At 45.8% G+C, this 19,694-nt stretch overlaps 1 protein-coding gene and 1 pseudogene across 4 annotated transcripts in view; one reads left to right on the top strand and one right to left on the bottom strand.

Moving 5' to 3' along the window:
• Window positions 1-407: 407 nt before the first annotated feature.
• LOC119048174 (40S ribosomal protein S17-like) lies at window positions 408-8,193 on the bottom strand (annotated as a pseudogene).
• A 2,802-nt stretch (window positions 8,194-10,995) lies between these two features.
• The window catches only part of LHFPL2 (LHFPL tetraspan subfamily member 2), a 144,200-nt gene continuing 135,501 nt past the window's right edge, over window positions 10,996-19,694 (top strand). For 3 of the 4 annotated variants that reach the window (XR_005082272.2, XM_037143699.2, XM_037143696.2), the window contains exon 1: window positions 10,996-11,405. The gene's annotated coding sequence lies outside the window, so the exon portion shown is untranslated. Of the gene's footprint in view, window positions 11,467-19,694 lie in introns of all 4 variants that reach the window. The other variant, XM_037143697.2, reaches the window with a different exon arrangement.

Raw genomic sequence — 19,694 nt, 5'->3', positions numbered from 1 at the left:
ATGCCTACCAGGAACACTGATTCAAATCACTGGTGCATTTCACATGTCCTCATAATAAGTGACAGTGATATTTGATTCAACCCAACCCGGATAAACTTCTGAAGAGAGGCTCCCCGCCTCCATCAGCACGTGGGTCATGCAGTCCTTTCCAAAGCCTGCTCAGGCCGACACTTTTCATTTGGCTGGAAAGCATGCAATATGCCAGGATTTATAAGCACTAATGTTGGTGTAGTTTGAGTGATTGTGATAGAAGTTGGCACCTTTTGTTTTCTAAAGGCCTGTCCTTGGCTTGGATAACAAGGAAGGCATAACTGGCCCCAACTCCACAATCTTGTGGCAAAAGGCAGGTTTTGACACTGGTCTTCATGGAGTTCAGGAGGGAAGCTCCAGTTCAGCAGCTCTGAGGCCTACGGGCCTTTCCACTCACCTGAGGGGTGGCCACCATGCGCAAACAGGAATCCGGCCCCTTGTCCCATGTTCATTCACTGCCTCTGTGGCTGGCACAGGCTGCCATGTGTTTCCCAGCCTAGACAACTGGGGGTCACTTTTGACTTCCTTTCCTTCCCTGACCACCCCATTGGTGCTGCAAGCCGACCACCACCAGCAATCAAGGTCCTCTTCCCCGTGCTCCCAGGAGACCACTCTCTCCATTCCTGTTCTTGCTCTCACCCCGTGCTTTTCCTTACATAGCAGCCAGAGCAATCTTTCCAAAGAGCTGATCATTCCTGAAATTTAAAACTTTCAGTGGCTTCCCGGAGACCTCGGATGAAACTTCACGGGACCTCTGGGAGTCCCACTAATATCTACCCCCGCCCCGGTCAATCCCTTCTCACTTTTCCTCTTTGTGAGTTCCACTGTGTGCTCTCTGGGGCTTCTGGGGCCTCTGTGTGTACAGTCTCCTTTGTTTGTGAATGGTTTCCTACCTTGTGCCTTGGGAATTCTCACCTGTCCTTGAAAACAATGTCCTACCTCCCAGAGAATCTTCTCTCACATCTTTTCCTTCCTCTGCTTCTTTTCACGAGCTCCGGTGGCACCTGCTCTTATCTTTAGTCTAGTGCTTTTACCTAGATCCTTCTCTCCAAAGCCTGGGTGCCTACAGAGGCCCGGGACAGGCAAACTTCATGTCCCTAAGCTTAGTACAGTGCTCAGCATCATGTGTTAGATGAATACAACATATTACAGCTACTTACTTAATTCTGGCCCCACTGGCGATCACAATATGCATTGATCTTCATTGAACTACACCCGTTTCCTAGATTTTAGGCCTTTTGAGTATGGAGTCCATGCTGGTCATCTATCTATTCCTCCCACGCAGCAAATGTTGACCAAGATTATTCCTGGCTGTTGATAACACAACCATTTCTCCCACCATGTTTGTTCTTTTTTTAAATTGAGATATATTTCACATGCCATAAAACCACTCATTTCAAGTGTATATTTCAGTGGTTTTAGCATATAAGAGTGAATAACCATCACCACAGACTAATTTTAGAATATTTCTGTCACTCCCAAAAGGAAATTATGCTCATTATCAGTCACTCCTCACTTCCCTCTACCCCAGACTTCCACTCCAGCCCTAGGCAACTGGTAATCTATTTTCTGTGTTGAGAAGTTTGCATGTTTTAGACATTTTTATAAACAGAATCATACATACAACATACAGTTTTTTGGTACTGGCTTCTTTCATGTAGCATAACATTTCAAAGTTCCAATATTACAGAATGAATCAGTACTTCATTTTTATGGCTTTTCAGTCATTATATGAATATACATGGATAGTAAAATAAACACATATACCACTTTTTGCTTGTACATTCATCAGTCGGTGGGTATATGGGTTTTCACATTTGGGCCATTTTGAAGAATACTGCCTAAACATTTGCGCATGGGCTTTTGTGTAGATGGCTTTCTATTTCTCTTCAGCAAACATCAAGAGAGGAATTTCTGGGGCAGGTGGTAACTCTATGTTTCGCCTTTTGAGAAAATATTAAACTTTCTCAAAATTGCTGTACCATCTACAATCCTGTACGCGATGTATGAAGGGTTCAGTTTCTCCACATGCTTATCAACACTTGTTATTATCTGTCTTCTTTATTTTTTTCAGACTGGTGTGTGTAGTGTGGTTTTCATTTGTACGTCCCTGCTAACTAATGATGTTGAACATCTTTTCAGGTGCTTATGGACCATTTGAATAATTCTTTGGAAAAAATATCTATTCTGATTCCTTGCCCATTTTTTAGTTGGCCTGTTTTTTTATTATTGGCTTATAAGAATTCTTTATATGTTCTGGATATAAGTCCTTTGTTGGGTATATTTTGCAAATATTTAAACTCATTCTATGGTTTTTCTTTTCCCACTTTATTAATGGTGTTCCCTTGTCACACAAAGGTTTTTAGTTCTGATGAAGTACAGTCCTGGGTTTTGAGGGAGTTACTTGTGATTTTTGTGCCATACCTAAGAAAGTATTGTCTAACCCAAAGTTTTGAAGATTTACTCCTATGTGTTCTTCTAGAAGTTTTATACTTTTAGCTCTTATATTTAGGTCTATGACCCATTTTGAACTAATAATTTTTTGCATGGTGTGAGGTAGGGGTTCATATGAATTGTTTGCATGTGCATGTCCACTTGTCCCAGCACCATTTGCCGAAAAGACTATTCTTTCTGCATTGAAATGTCTTGCCACCTTGTTGAATATCAGTTGACTATAAATGTGAGAGTGTATTTCTGGACTTTGAATTTTATTCCATTGATCTATATGTCTGTCCTTATACCTGTATCTCCTTGTTTTGATTCTCATTTTTTTTAGGTGTAAGAAAGCAATGCAATTGGCAAATTGGAAGAGTGTTTTTTTTGAACTGGAAAAAAATTCTTCTTGTAGGAATATGGATGTCAAAGGGAGGGAATAAATATTTATTGAGCACCTATAATATGTTGGGCATTATAGCAGAGGCCTTAGCATGCACTGTAATAACAATTATATAAATCTAATCATAACTGCCCATGATAGGTAGTATTATCATCATTTAAAGGTGAAAAAACTAAAGTTTGGAGAGGTTCACTGACGTGCCTAAAATTATTTAGTGACTAGTGCTGGCAGGAGTGGAATTTGTACGTCATCTCTAGGAATCCAGAGGCCACTCCTTACCCTACGTCTGGTGGGCACAAACCACCCCTGAAGGCAGCAGAGGGGCTCAGTTCAGGAAAGCAGACATTTTTCCTCATGACACTCCAGAAAATAAAGAGGCACTCATGTAACTATTTTTTATTTAACTATTTTTAAAGCAGTTGTCTGCCAGCAAAATTTGACAGAATATTTAAAGAAATCACTCTTCAACTCTAAAAACTAGTTTTATGGTTTATTTTAATTTCATGGCTTATATTATTCTCATCTAGATGATATAAAAAGTGATTGAATGTTATTTTGTATAACTAGCATAGCACAATGCCATTCTGTTGGGAGAAAAGCTAGAACTAATCTTAATTGTGTAGATTGGCATTGCCCTTAATTCTTGTTTTTATTGAAAACCTTCCCAAAATTGTTCTGACATGAACACAGGTCATAGTTGTCAAATGAGTTCTATGTAAGATAATAGAAGACTTCAAATTGAGAAAGATTTTTGAAGTCAATGAAGAAATGGCTTTTTAAATTTTATTTTTGGTAAAATTTGCTTAAGAAAAGGCTCCTTTATTATTTTTTTTCTTAACTGAGGGCACTATCCTCTGGGCCCTAGAGTCTAGGTGGAAGTTACATTCAGATAACGCAGTTTCAGCCATGGTAGCAAAACAGATAATTCTGTCATCTCTTGTTCGCTTTGTACCCTCTGTGCTCTAGGGGCAAAAGCTTATTGCTGCCCCTCAGTGAAGATGCTGTACCTAGAAGCCTAGCATGTCCAGTGTTTCTTGTGTAAGAATTTCCACGATTTAATTTCTCTTAGAAGTTAGTGCCAGGAAAAAGTTTGCCTAACTTGAATAACAACTATGATTCTTTTACCAGATCATAAGAACTACATTATTCATTGTATGTCATTCTTACCTTGGCTAAATTAATGCTCAGAGCTGATAAACCAGGGCCCTGGTACAAGAATTTCTTACCTTCTTCTACTATTTTATTTTTAAAATATTTTATTTATTTATTTTTAGAGAGAGGGGAAGGGAAGGAAAAAGAGAGCGAGAGAAACATCAGTGCGTGGTTGCCTCTTGCACACGCCTCACTGGCGACCTGGCCTGCAACCCAGGCTTGTGCCCTGACTGGGAATCGAACTGGCAACCCTTTGGTTTGCAGGCCAGTGCTCAATCCACTGAGCCACACCAGCCAGGGCCTTTTGCTGTTATTTTAAATAACAAGTCACCCCAGAGCCATTTGAAAGCAGGCAGAATAATTAATAATATTCAATATTTTATTATTAATAGAAAATAATATATCTTCTAATTCTAGTACTACGTGAAAATAGGGTGCCGGAAAATTGGTACTTTTACAAATATATGAGGTTTGTCCAGAACAAGTTGAGCCATTGTTACTATGATGAGAATGGTTCACGCAACACTGATGTAACCTGGCAGCCAAGGAGAGTGGACTGGAGTGCACATGTGTGAACAGTGACTTCACTCTACTGGTGTGGCCATCTCAGAACGACTGAGACAGCAGAGCAACGAATCTGGATGAAATTTTGCATTAAGCTCGAACACTTCTCTGCAGAAACTATTTGGATAATTCAGAAGGCTGCAGCTAGGGGCAACAGGTGATTGGCAGCTTTATCTTGACAACAAACCTGCTTATGTATCATGTCTAGTGGAGAGTTTTTTTGAGAAACATCAAATCACCCAGGTGCCTCTGCCCTACTACAGTTCAGATTTGGTTCCCTGTGCCTTCTGGCTTTTCCCAAAACAAAAATCACCTTTGAAAGGGAAGAGATTTCAGACCATTGATGAAATTCAGGAAACTATGACAGGGCAGCTGATGGTGATTAGGAGAATTGTGTGAGGTCCCAAGGTGCCTACTTTGAAGGGGACTGAGGTGTCATTGTCCTCTGTACAATGTTTCCTGTATCTTGAATCTACATCAATAAATGTCTCTCTTTTTCATAGCACATGGCTGGATACCTTTTGGACAGACCTCATACATGCTTGTGCTCCTTGATTCCAAGAAGAGGACTGGCAGAGAAAGTAAAAAAAAAAAAAAAAAGTTCCTTATAGGCAAGGAAATTAGATCATTTTAGTCTGATATAGATTAGGAACAAGTGTCCTCTTCACAGTGGGGGCAAAAAGGCAGTATTTTTCTCAAATTCTCATCTTAGCATTGCAATTGAGTCATACTGAGTATTTTCCAAATTTTATTGTAGGTACTAATGAGGGTCAGAGTAAAACAACCTTAACTCTTAGAGATTTTTCACAGTAGCACATAATTCATAAGAGAAGATATAAAGGTCCTGAAAGCACAAGTCAGGGACTGGACTGCACAGCACTGTGGTTACAAAGGGCTAAAGCACACCTTTTCTGAGTGGTTTTTTGCCTGTCATGAACAGTTCAGACAGTTAATCCCCCCAGCTTCTTCGTGTTTTGTATCTCTTCTGAGAAAGTTTTGTAATCCAGGAAAATGTCTGCAGGTGAAGATTTGTAATAAAGATTCAGTGAATTGAATGCCAGTTACAGGTTACGAGCAGCTAAGACGTTGCAGAATTTGCATGCAACTTGTAAAGTAATACCGCAGTAAAACATGCTCACTGTATGGAAATTTCCACCTCACTTCAGAGGTAAGCTCATTTGGATGAGGGCCAGAGATATTTGTTTATGGTAGTGGTGACATAATAGGAGGAAATGAGCAGAGCACCTTCTTGGGTTGAGTTTAACCAGAGTCACATGGAGTTTAGCTGTAGAGGCAGGAAAGCAGACTGCTTTACAAGTTAGTGGCAAATGAAAACTATTGCTTCGTTTATAGAAGAAAGGAAGACCAAGAGGCAGAGACAACGGCTGGAAGATAAAAGTGGCCAAAAGCCCTCAGTTTTTAAGATGAGAGAGCAAATGCCCAAAGTTCTGCGAGCTCGTTTCTTTGGTGACTTAGTCAAGGTGTATTTTGAGGGCCGTGTTTCTCCTTGGTTCTCTTGTCGATGTTGTCCTAATCAATGTGAGAGGAAAAATGAGCTCATGCCTTTCATGTAGGACTTGGTCCCACTGCGCTCCCATTACGCAGTTACTGAAAAACCTTCTGGGCCTATTGGTACTTGTAATGTCTGTTCTCAGTTGCGGGCATTTATCAGATTCTCATTCATCAGACAGCCCTGCACTGTGGTAATGGGATTTCAGGAAAAACAGAGAAATTTCTTTTGTAGTTACAGTTTCATTTTCCCCCCATGACTTAAAAACTGCTGGATGGAAGCAGAAACAGAGATGTGCCATCACTGTCTGTGAGAGACTTTAGCCAGGCCCTTTCTGTGGCCCCGGAGATGGCTTCCTTCTCACGGAGACCAGAGCGCTGATGTTAACAGACAGGGTCCTTTTGAATCAGTAGAGCCCTTCAAGGCTGTGTGCTCAAAATTGCCATTTCTCGACCCATACTTGTCAAGGAAAATGGAGTCATAATTTTAGATGGCTTCTTTGTACAATTAGGTCCATGGAATAAAAAAGCAGATGATATATTTTTTAAAGATTTTATTTATTTATTTTTAGAGAGGGGAAGGGAGGGAGAAAGAGATGGATAGAAACATCAATGTATGGTTGCCTTTTGCCTGCCCCTACTGGGGACCTGGCCTACATCCCAGGCCTGTGCCCTCACTGGGAATCAAACTGGCAACCCTTTGATTCCCAGGCTGGCACTCAACCACTGAGCCACACCAGCAAGGGCTAGAATGACAATTTTAAGAGATTGATTTTTCACAGGACCAAGTTAGTGAATTGCAATTTTGCTAGTTATCCTGAAAAGATTCTCAGTTTAAATCACTTAATTTTTATGTGATTTTTTAAAAAGACATTGATTTCCAAGTTTGTGTCTAGCACTGAAATTCTATGATCACTGTATAAGAAAATATCATCTCTTAAAATGAGGGCCGGTAATAGTGGACTTGAGAGATAGGTTTCTATGAAGATGAATAAGCAAATTTAATCAATGTTCAGTATGCTGACAATCATGAAAAATCCCAAATGTGTCTATTATAAATACATATTTTATTGTATTTAAATTCCAAGCAGAGTCATATACAGAATAGGCTACAAAGCGTTCCCACTTGAAGAGTGTTGAGCCCTGTTACTGTAAGTTACCCCAGGTAGGGTATAACATTGAGAGGACTGAGTGATCTACACAGGCAAGCAAATTCAGAATTGCAACATTTTAGCCAGGCCCAGGGTAATTTTACCTTATGACCTGTCTTGTGGCTCATAATCATATTCTTCCAAAGCCTCTTTGTCATTTGACCAAACTTGGCAGGTTCCCTTTAATTTCGCCTTCACTTAGGCCTCATAGTAAGCGCTTCTTGAAAATGTGGCTGAAGCAGCATTCGCAATATCCCCAAGTTCCTGTCATTGCACTGCTTTCCCCAGGCCTGCCTTTCTGGAGGACATAGCAGGGACTTTCTCCTTGAACTCCAACGGTTAGCCTCTCTCTCCTTCTCTATTTTCCCTCCTGTTCTAATCTTGAACTTCTTACATCCTAGTACGTGTCGTTTATCTATTCTTCAGATCCAAATGATCTGATCCGGGAACACTTGCTTTGATTTTAGCCCAAATAACAACAAACATGGTTCTGAGAAAACTTTTCTTTTTTCTGGTTTTCCATGGTTTATTGACATTACGGCACAGCAGAAAGATTCGAATGGCTCCACGTGATATTTTGCAATTCATCCCAACTGCAGGCTGAGGGACCTGCAGGCAGCACAGACTGCCATGGTCCCCGAGCTTCAGCATCTGTTTAGGGTCAGGATCAACTTCAGTGACCACCTGATCCGGGGCTGAAACCTCAGGAACATAATTATCTCTCTTCTTCCTGCATCTTGATGCAAATACCCCTCACAGGGCCTTTCTGGATCTGCTTCATCAGATGTGGACAGAGCTGCCTTGCTTATTGTGGAGCTTCTTGCTGGGGATAACGGTGATTGCCTTGCACTTGAGCTTTTTGGTGTGGAAGTGGTAGCCCAGATGCAGGTCGTGCCTTTCAGTGGTGACCCTGGCCACCTTCTTCACAGTCTTGATATGATCCTGGCCCATCTTGGTGGGTCCCTAGGGAAAGAGCCTGAGAAAACTTTAGTTTTAGATTTCCCAAGTGGTTCTTCTGTGAATTCAGTAGCACAAGGTATAAATGGGTGTAAATTCCCTAATTTACACACCCCAGTAGGTATTTACTATCTTAGACATTGTGAAAGCTACAAAGACATAAGGCTCAACTCTAGCGCTCAGAGAGATTAGAATGTAGATGAGGCATCAGTTCAAGTTGCATACATATGAAATGTGCAATACCACAAAACAATGCGGATCATCTGTGATGCCCTGTTCAAGTATCCATATCCAGGAGGGTAAACAGTTTTGTGTTCCTCTTTGTTCACTGATGCATCGCCAGTGCCTGAACTACCGCTGGTGTACACTTAAGTGCTCAATAGATGTATAGAATGAAGTATATGCAGTCTTCTTTATAAGCACAAAAGTAAGTATAGTCTGCTCTGTTACCAGCATGTTTCTGTAATGAGGGTATATGCAGCAGACTAGCTCATTCGTGACTGATAGGCAGGGAAAGGATATTAGTGAATTGGGGTGGTTGTATTGGTTCACATGCAGTTGTTCTCAGCACCTCAGATTTTGCACTATCAAGAGCAGCTGCAAGCAAAACACAGAGCAGAGTGTGAGTTGTGGAGAGCACGTGGTACTACGCCTGATGCCCTCTCACTCCAAGTTCTTTCTCTTCGATTGGTTTGGCCATGAGCTCTAACTTGGAAGGGCTAATTGGGGCAGGGAAATTTACCTTTTATTTGTACATTTTTTGCTTATCTTCCTAACTGTGCACCTTCAAACGACTCTCCCTCCAATCTTCTCATCAATTACATCCATTCTTTTATAAAGCTAAAGTCCTATATTTATGTTTATTGTAATATTTCTTAGGAATTTAACATGGCTCGTAAACTCTTGCTGCTATTTGTTTTGGAGTGGTTGCTGGGTTTTTGTTTGTGTGTGTGTGTGTGTGTGTGCAAGTTCGCACGTGCTCAGGTCCCTTTCTGTGAGGGAAATGTCACTGAGCATCTACGGGAATACAAAGAAACGTAAGGCTCAGTTCCTGCCTTCAGATAACTGCAGACCAGGTGAGGAGACTCTTGCTGTAATGTGTGCATTGGGCCTCCAATAAATACCTGTTTATATTAGTCTGCCATGGCTGCCATAACAACATACACAGACCAGGCGGCTTAAACAACAGAAACGTATTTCCTCACAGTTCTGGAGGCTAGAAGCCCAAGATCAAGGTGTTGGCAGGTTTGATGTCCTACGAGGCCTCTGTCCGTGGATTGTAAATGGCCACCTTCTCACTGTGTCCTCACACGGTTTCTCCTCTGGGCATGAGTGCATCCCTGGGGTCTCTTAATTTTTTTTTTTTTACTTTTACTTTAAAATTTGTATTGAATATACTGGAGTGGCATTGGTTAGTTATGTAGGATTCAGGTGTACAATTCTATAACACATCATCTGTATATTGTTTTGTGCGTCCGCCACTCCAGGAATGGTTGCTGTCTTTGGGACGAAGACACACATCCTTTTAGAGAATAAATATTGTACTCCAATTTCACTTTCAATAAAGATAAGCAGGGCTGGGCTGTGAGAGAAGATGGAAGAGAGCATTCCAGTTCTGGCATGAGCATCAGAAACTCCCACATGGATGCAGCATGGAAACTTCTGGGGCGAGGGGAGAGCGCCAGGGTCCCAGGAGCCGGTAGGTGGGTGGTTTTTAGCAGAAAAGTTTTTAAGTGATTCAGAATTTTATGTCAAAGAGCTTCTAGAACAGGAAGTGAGCAGAGTTCTAGAACCTGTAGGCTTGTGCTGATGGATGGCAGAGCAAAGAGGAAACGAAAGAGGGGCATTGAAGCCACGACGCCTCTGAACACCGAGAACCAGGAAGGTGGCAGTAGTCTGGAAAAGGAAGGGCAACGGGAAAGAGCTTAGAAGTAGAGTCATGTGAGCGGCTGTTGGCAATGGAGGAGGGAGGCCCGGGTTGACGGCTGGGACCTGAGATCAGCCGACTGGTTACAGGTGCCCCAGACGGTGGGCTCAGAAGTTGGGGACAGGAGGTCAGGGAAAGAGGACGAGAAGGATTTCCTTGCCTAAGTGCCTCGACCCGACGTTTAAATGACAAGGAATACTGTCACCTTAACTCGTGGCTATTTAATTTTGTGCTCTTTGCGGGGAGTTAGTGAGTTTCCTTTTTCCGCACGCATGCTTTTCAGACTGTCGGCAAAAACGCTTAAGAAATTCATCCCGAAATCGTAATTTCGGTGCAGGAGAGGATGTTTCAGAACCCCAATCTAGCTACAAATATTTTTTGAGACTGTTCTTCCGAAGTTTCCTCACCTACAGGCTCGCAGGACAGGGAAGCTTAAGCCTGGAGCCTCCTCCCCGGGAGAGGACCGCGAGGATGTGGGTCTAGGCACCCCCGCCCCACCTTCCCACTGCGGACTCCCCGGGACAAACGGACGCGCGCTCTTCCCGCTAAGGCCCCCGCCTGGGGACCTGCCTCGGGCGCTCCAGGGCCGGCGCTCCGCCGGAGTCCGGCCTCTCGCCCGGACACCGACTTCGAAGCTCCCCGCCTTCCAGGCCGGGCGGGGAGCGCTCCGCACTCCTCGGAAGGTTTCTCGAAACTGTACCGGGAGGGACCCGGCGCCGCTCGGGACTCCTGGAGGCGCGGACGCGGGGCGGGCGCACTGACAGGCGCCCAGGCCCCCGCCCCTCCCCCCGGGGATCCCCTTTCGCCCCCACCCTCCGGGCCCCGCAGGACACTCCCCTCCGGGGGCCGGGCCTGGTCCTCCCGCCGCCCCCGCCCGCTCCGGGGGAGACCCGGGCCCGACCCCTCCCCCGGACGCCTGGCCCGGGAGCGGGACAGAGGCGGCGATGGTGACTGGGCAGCGGCGCGGGGCCGGGTCCTGGGCGGGGAGGCTCGGCGGCCTCTTTCTTTCTCTGCCCCCGCCCCTCTTCCTCCTCCTCCTCCTCTGAGCCCGGCGGCCCTGGTCGGCGCTTTCGCCTCGCCTGCTCCTCCTCCCCCACCCGTGGACCCTCTCCCCACCTCTCCCTCGCCCCCTCCTCTCGCCGCCTCCTCCCCTCTCCTTCCTCCTCCTTCTTCCCGGAGCGCCCGGCGGGGCCGGAGAGAGTGGTGGCTGCAAGGAGGCGTAACGGAAAGCCCCGGCTTGGGGAAGGCTGCGCGCTCGGAGCCGCGGAGCCGCGGCCGGGTGAGTTGGCGCCGCCGACCCCGAGCGCGCTGCAGGAGGGAGAGCCTGCGTCTCCGTCCAGGTGGGGCAGGCGGCGGACCCCCGCGAGGGCGCTGGCCGAACCGTCGCGGCCGGCGAGACCGGGCTGCGCGCCGGGCGGGTGGCGCGAGAACTCCGCTCCGGCGACCACGGAGCCCGCAGGGAGGGAGGAGGACCGGGATGGGGAGCTGCAGTGGGACGAGTGTTGGAAGCTGGGAATGGGAGGGAACCAGCTGCTTCTTCGCTCACCGCCGCGGCCGCGGGCAGCAGGAGTGGAAAAAAGTTGTGCCCGGAGCAGAGATTTCCCGGGGAGCCGGCGCGGCCGGCGGCGTGCCCGCTGCGCGCGGGTCCGGGGCGCAGCTCGGCGCGCCTGGTACCGCGCCCGCGGAGCCTGGTCTGTGGTGTGTGGGTCGCGCCGGCCACAGACGTCAGCTGCTTCTCCGATCCGGGCTGCATATTTGTGGGCAGCGCGGGGGGAGGTGGGCGTCGAGAGGGGAAGACCCCGTCTGGAGCGGGTGGGTTGAGCCCATGGGATGGGGCAAAGGACTGGGGAAGACTGTGTTTCTGGATGTTTTTAGGCACAAAGGTTTTTTCCCCTCCTCCCTTCCATTCAGCGGTCTAGTGCTGTTTGAACTCAGAAAAGCAAAAGGGTTGTTTTTTTTTTTCCCCCTTACAATCCCGTTCAACTTTTATTTCGGGAGTGTCCACGCTCTATTTCGATGCGAGTAAAGCGGCGTAAAGACGAAGTTTTACCCCCAGCCCCCATCCTCGCTCCTGTCCCGGGCATTTCCTGCATTTCCCGTGTTCTCCACTGTGATTGTGTGCGTGCTTGTAGGTTGCTATCAGTGACCCACATGCAAAAGTAGGACTGTCTGAAACCGCGAAGCGGCCCCTATGGACAAGTGTGTGTGCAGCCCGCGCAGAGGTGTGGGCGGGAGGGGGAGGGGCGGGGGGCGCTGGCGGAGCCGGGCCTGGGAGTTGAATCTGGGTGACCGAGTCCGAAGCGACGTTGGTCGTACACACGTCACTTTTTACTGCACTTCACCCACTGCCTGAGAGCTCCACCCACGCCAGGTTTAAGCTGTGATCAGACATTAATTTCTTTGGAATTGCCCTTTCCTGGTCCTTTCTACTGGCCCTCTTTAAAAACAACTTTTCCTTTTCAAATTTAAGAGATAGAAAACAGATGCTGCTGGGGAGATTAAATGTTTTAAATATAGGGAAAAGAAATAAAACCCTGGATTCTCATTTCTTTTTGCTGTCATACTGTGATAGAGAATTGTTATTAATCTATGTCAGAAATCTGATTCTGATGAAATACTTGAGGGGTTTGAAGTAATGTCATGTGAAATGCCATGTTGTAATAGTATTGCCCCCTCCGCACCCCCAAGGGGTCACGCAGAGAGCAGGTAGTGTGGCTGCTTGCGGTCTGAGCCGGTGCAGCCAGCGTTTTAGGCCAGGAAAGAAGACAGGCGTGTGTTCCTAGAGAGGATGGGGGTGGGGAGGGAGATCGTTTGTCTTCACAGCGGTTTAATTAGGAAGAATAATTACACTGCAAACGAACATTCCTGAGTATAATTTGAATCATGACACATGAACCAGTAATTTGTCTATGGGAAGGAACAAGGATCTTTGTGGATGAGAGTACAGTGATGCCTTCTTGGAAACTCTGTTACTGTTCATACATGGGATGGGCTCAGATCGGAGGGCACCTGCCAGCCTACAGAGATGTGTGGGTTGATGCACTGACGAGAAAGTCCTGCATATGTGCCTGGGCAGGGCAGGAAGGAAAAATCCATAGTAGAAGATAGGAAAACAAAATACAGAAAAGTGCGTGTTTCTTTTTAATGAACAGTGTTTACATACATCTTCCCAGCTTTTTAATTCTAAGAACTGACAAACTAGGAGACCAATATTAGGGGACCCAAACTGGGGCTGTTGAGTTCCCAGAGGTGTCACTATCTCAAGCTTGGACAAGTTGTTTAATTTCTCTTAGCCTTGGTTTCTGTGTTGTAAAATGGTAGTGATAAGGGTTCAAGTCAAAGAGTCACCTTGAAGAGTAACTGTGATGGCTTTTGTATAGGACTTGGGTGGTGTCTCTGGCTAAGTGCTCAGAATGTGTTAATGAAGGTTGTCAAATATTCCAAGTGCCCAGGAAAAAGCAGTGCCTGTCTGAGAGGTGGAATGCAAGGGTGCCTGGTTTTAGAGTGAGCAACTGCCGCTTAAGGCAGACCCTGAGTTGAGGCCTGTAGCCATCAGGGTCTGAGCCACACCCAGGGTTGTTCTAGAACTTCAAGCTGTATCCTTTTGGCCCATTTTAATAAATTATTTATTTATTTATTCATTAGAGAGAGGGGAAGGGAGGGAGAAAGAGAGGGAGAGAAACATCAATGTGTGGTTGCCTCTTGCACACCCCCTACTGGGGACCTGACCTGCAACCCAGGCATATGCCCTGACTGGGAATTGAACTGGCGACCCTTTGGTTTGCAGGCTGGCATTCAGTCCACTGAGCTACATTATCCAGGGCTTTTTGCCCCAATCTGGTCAGTCTTTTCTGGGACTCTGGTTTCAAGGAGTGTGTTGTGCAGGCTCTGTGTGGATCTGAGGACCAGAGCACAGGTGTGGTTTGCAATTCCAGGCTTCACTGTCCCCTTGCAGTGGTAAATTCTGAGGTCCAGGTCCCACCAAAGTAAACATCCAGATTGTATTTGAGGAAAGAAAAAATAACTTTCGTGGTGGATATGGTGAGTGCCTCTGTTGTAATCCTAAAAGCTATGTTTTTACTCAGTGCTTACTCTTAGAAAGATACAAGTAGTAAGTAAATATCTAATCTTTAGAATTCAAAAACCAACTAGAAATTATCTCTTTAGGTTAATGATTCATTGCTCAGTTTTTTACTAAGGCTGTACCTAAGAGCAGAGTAAACAAAAGGCATTCTTAGCAAAATAGCTTTTTTTGAGCTGGGGAACTATGCTGTGTATTGCCTTTCTAATTTGAGAGGAATGCTTGTTTGTTTGCTCAATCATCCATCCATTCTTTCATTCTGTCCTTCAGCAAATACCCACGGAGCCTCTCCTGTGGGCCTCAGTGGCTCTGTTCTGGCCTCTGATAACAAACACAGCAAGAACCAAGAGCAAGCCCCCCCCCCCCACCCCAGAACGCACATTCTATCAATAGTCAGAGAAGCAAACCCTGTGAGCAAAGGACCTCTACCACCTTGGGGGCTCCCTTTTTAAATCAGAAGATACTGTACCTGGAAAGCAGTGGGCTGGGTATGCTTCTCTTCCACAAGCCCACCTGCTTAGAGGGAAGTGACCTGGCAGGGGTGGTGGCAGAGGGCAGTCAGTCCTCTGCGCCCTTTGTAGGGATAAGGGACAGAGGGGAGCATGTTTCTTTCAGCTTTATAAAAGTATGTGTCCAGTTTGAGCACTGGCTGACTAGAACCAACAGCCAACAGGCCATGAGAACAAACAGTTTTACTCAGAGCTGGTCTTCTCAGTCTTAGAAAGGCAAAGAAGGACTCAAAGGTCAGATCTTATCATGAGCTTGTCAGACCTAGACTGTGTGCAGGGAAGAGTCTGCTCTGGCCTTTGAAATACTTGACTCTTTCTTGCTGTAGGAGGCGTGCGTGACTGACAGAATGAAGAACAGAAACTTGGCTCCTTGTGTACCTTAATGGTTTTGTTACTGATTTTTAAACTGACAGTAATACATGATGTAATCATAATGTGTTTGGAGTCTAGAAGGCTTAAAAAAGGTATAAGGTAGTGAGGGCACCGGCAGTGGTGGCTGGGACTGCGGGCACAGTGGCACAGGGGCGTGTCTTAGGTCGTAGGGTCTCGGGCGCTGAGCTGGGGAGTCTGGACTTGATCTCAAAAGCTGTGTGGAAGATGGAGAACTTGCAGCAAGTGAATGACGTGGTCATATTGTGCTTTGGAAAGAACTCAGTGGCCACGAGGTGGGCTAGGTGTCAAGGTGGCCAGGGTGGGGGACAGAAGGTGAGTTGGGAGGATCTGCAGGAATCTTGAGGCCACTTGGTGTGGGATTGAGGGAGGGGGGCAGATCTGGAGGACTCACCACACTTCTTTGGTCCTCTCCCAGGGGTGGGCACTTGGAAGAGGGAGTCCAGGTTGCTGGGGTGGGTCGCGGTGCTATTTACTAGGTAAGCAGCTGTGGGGAACCTCAGTTTGGGGAGATGGCGAGGAGTAATGAGTTCACTTGAATCCCAAACTGAACTGTGAGCCTTCCAGAGAGAGGCCTAGTGGAGAGTTGGATGTACAAGCAGGAAGAGAGGTCTGCGGCCAGGGATGAAAGAGAAGTATTTGTATAGTAGAGGCAAGTGGTTGCCTGGTCTGTCAACATTTACTAACTATTGCTCAGAGTGAGAGTAATCTGTGTCCTTGCAACTGAATTTTTCTCTTTCATCCTTTCCACAGGCCTAAGTAGGGATAATCAAACTCCTGACCTTGGCCTTAAATGACCAGACTCTTACTGGTGTTATTTTGTAGACTTGGTAAGATCTGTTTATGTTCTTTTGAACTGAGATCATTACAGGAATGTGTGTAGAAGGGTTCTGAACATATTTAACAGCTAGGATGTAAACTGATAAAATTGACACCCACATACTTATTTTATGAACAGGATGTCTGTATTCTTCCAAAATTCATGTGTTGAATAAAGTGCTAATCCCCTATGTGATGATATATATTTTTTAATCCTCACCTGAGGGTATTTTTTCATTGCTTTTAAGTGAGAGAGGAAGGGAGGGAGAGAAACATCTGCCTGAGAGAAAAATATCTGTCGTCTGCCTTCTCCTGTGCACCCCAACCATGGATTGAACCCGCAGACTGGCTTCCCCCATCCAGGCCCCCTCCACCGCACCCCAGGTTTATGGGACAGTGCTCCGACCCACTGGGCCACACTGGCTAAGAACCCGATGTGATGATATTTGAAGGTGGGGCCTTTGGGAAATAACTAGGACTAGATGAGGTCAGGAGGGTCAAGCCCCCATGATGGGATTAGTGTCCTTACAAGAAGAGAGACTGGAGCACTCGCTTTGCGGCTGTGAGAAGGTGGCTGGCCTTCTACAGGACAGTTCTCTCCTGGAACCGAATCTGACAGCACCTTGATCTTGGACTTCCCCTTCCAGAATAGTGACAAATCAATGGTTTTTTGGCATCCAGTCTATGGCATTTTGTTATAGCAGCCTGAGCTGACCAATATACAGGTATATATTGTATATAAGAAAATGTAGGGCGACCTTCACTTGCTGAGAATGTAAACTGGTTTTGTGTGCATCTACAAAATGCGGGATGTAGCTAAAGAGGTATGCTACCTGCTTGTTTTCCCGTTTAATTGTATTACCACCAGCTAGGTCAAGAGAAACACCTAACGTTGACCCTGACTTGGCAGGTAAGAACGGAGAACCTCAGTGTGTTTTGATTTTTCCTTCATGAGTCTGTTCTGATTTTGACTTAATGCCACAGTAGAAGTGGCACGATAGACACTTTTAAACATTTTAATCAAAATTAAATAAGGCTTCTGAGGGTGAACTTTTGAGGTTCCATTTAGAACAGTGCAATGAAACTAACTTTAAAAACTCTTCTCATGATTTCCTAATTAATAGACACTCAACTCTGTACCCAGTTGCAGTATTGGAATGAAGAGTGTTGAGGGTTTCGGTGGGTTCGTAGCAAACGGTGCTCAGCGCTGACCGAGGGGACATTAGCGGTAAAAACAGTTCTCCTCTTGGGTCTCTCTGCACAGAGAACAGTTCAGCAAGGGGTAATCAGGTAGCCCAGCTTTTGGCTGCATAAGGGCAGTACAGTGAGGATTTGCCACTCGGGCTGATGTGTGAAGCTAGGCTTTTACCACAGTTAGTGTGAGCACTCCCTGTTTGTGGACTTACGAGCATCCTGTTGTGAATTGAATCTCTCCGATCCTAAAAGTGCACAGGCTCACGGGGACCCTGGGTTGCTGGCAGGCAGCTGCACACGTATCTGAGACTCCCGGGTCTTTATCTGCAACTTCTCAACAACCCTTTCTCCCCAACATGATTTCTCCACCTTAGAGAGGGTGGTCAGGTTTCCCCTGGTTTCACTGTGAAGACTCTGCAGGAGGGCAGCCATCTGCAAACCAGAACAAGGGCTCTCACCCAGAACCTCCAGAACTTGTACCAGGTGGCCTAACTTTTGTCTTCCTGTCCACAAGGGACAAGGCTTTTCCGCCTTTTTAATTTGAAGCTACCATATGGCCCTTAGGGGCTATTGCTGTTCCTTTGAATTTCATTCATTTGTGGGATAAGTAAAAGAGTGCAAAGTAGGTCCCAATGAATGCTTGTGGAATTACAGGCACAGTATTTGACTGGCGGATGACCAGACCATTATTCCTTACTGCTGTGGGTGTGGGGGAGGTCAGGGGGTACTATTGATCACAGTCTGTGTGGGGAGCAGGACTGCCTCACCCACATCTGCCCTTGTGGGGTGCCGTGAAAGGAACACTGGTAGCCACAGACAGACCGGAAGAATGCAGACTAAAATTTTAACTGGTTATCCTGGACTAGTGACTGTTTTCTTATTTTTCTGTTTTTCAGATTTTCAGTAAGTAGCATGTTAAAATCAGAACTTTTAAAATCAGAACAAAACAGTTACTGTTTTTTGGGGGGGTTGTATAAAACTGTATCAGCAGTTTGGATTACAACACTGCACATCTCTTAACATCTGTGGTACATCCATTACGTAACAAGTCTCTGTCTTTAAAACAAGATTCAAATTTCTGTTTGCATAAAGTTGCTAATACTGAAAAGCAGGGGACCAGACCAGAGCTGGGTGTGGGGACCCAAAGCCGGAGTGGGCAGCTTCTTCCGAACAGCAGGGAAGGGCCCACTGTTTGTTGAAGGTGTGCTTTGTACGTTCTCGTAACAGTGTAAGTGTGATCCGGGATGGGTTTCGTCTCTACATCTGAAGGTAGAAACACCTGTTTGACTGATAAGTACTGAGTTAAATGGGAACTGTACTGACACGTTAGATTTTCTTTTTCGCTTGAAGAACTGTTTCCGTGTTCCGGAGAACTGGAACCAGCAGTGAGATGGGAAACACCCCTGTAGCAGCGGCCTCTCCACACGCCTGGAAAACTAGGGGGTTCCTTTTCCTCCACGGAGCCTATTGCTCAGCATTTTCTTTCCACGTTGAGCTGTGCTGTCAAGGGCACCTGGAGTTCAAGCTTCCTTTCTCCTCGGGCAGGCTGCAGTTGGGCCGGGTTTCACGTGTTGGTTTGCAGCTGTGGGGCATCGGGCTGTTTACAGATGGCTGTAACCTGCAGACAGCGGTCTCATTTAATCGGCAGTACGTGGCGCTCAGCACACACTGATTCAGGACAAATTAGCCTCTTCAAAATGAAAAAAAAAATTTTCTTTTGCCCATAGAGATCAAAAAATTTTTTTTCATTTTATTTGTTTTTTATTTTTAGTTGCAGTTGATGTAGAATATTAGTTTCAGGTGTACAACATAGTGATTAGACGTTTATATACCTTACAAAGGCATGAAAATTTCTGAAATTGAAAATAACAGACTGGGTAGTCTGAGACTTAGAAACTTACCAGTAAGCAGTCTTTTTTAAATAAATGACTACCGTTTGTATATGGAATATACACTTAAGCAAAACATGGCTCACAACTTTAAAAACAATCTAAAATCATATCCATTTTTTAAAATGGCTGTCTATTCCTAGAAGATGATTCTACATAGAAAAGTATGTCTGAGCAGATCCTTACTCTGTCATTTGCTCATTCTCATAGTAGTGCTTTAGGCTCCTTCTGCAGTGGAAACTTGTAATTTACCGACCTAATGACTGATTCTGCGTGGATCCAGGCTGGAATATGTAGCCCAGCGTGCCGGCCTGCACAGGTGACTGCAGGTCACTGGTAAATGGCTGTGCTTCACGTGTCTTGTCTGTATACGTGTTTTTTTCTACCGTATGCTTAGGTCTGTAGTTCTCTTCCTGATTAGCAAAGAAAGGGCAGCATCAAAGGGAGCTAAGTGGATGTGTGGGATATTTAACTATAATCCACCAGCGAGGAGAACTGCAGCCTCGAAGAAGCCACACTGAACGATAACGCAAGCAGTGGTGGTGATGACAAGGGCCGACAGGCTGGGCGTACTCCTGTGTGGAGGGAGAGTGGGCGGCAAACTCTTTACGATGGTCCGATCAGGTATATTCCTAGGGGCCACAGCTCCCTGTGGTCTGGAAATTAGATTCATGGATGATGAGAGT

This window comes from Artibeus jamaicensis, unplaced genomic scaffold, assembly GCF_021234435.1.
Source record: "Artibeus jamaicensis isolate MK-2021 breed Jamaican fruit bat unplaced genomic scaffold, CSHL_Jam_final contig_373, whole genome shotgun sequence".
NCBI lineage: Eukaryota > Metazoa > Chordata > Mammalia > Chiroptera > Phyllostomidae > Artibeus > Artibeus jamaicensis.
This window is presented reverse-complemented; position numbering and strand designations above follow the sequence as displayed.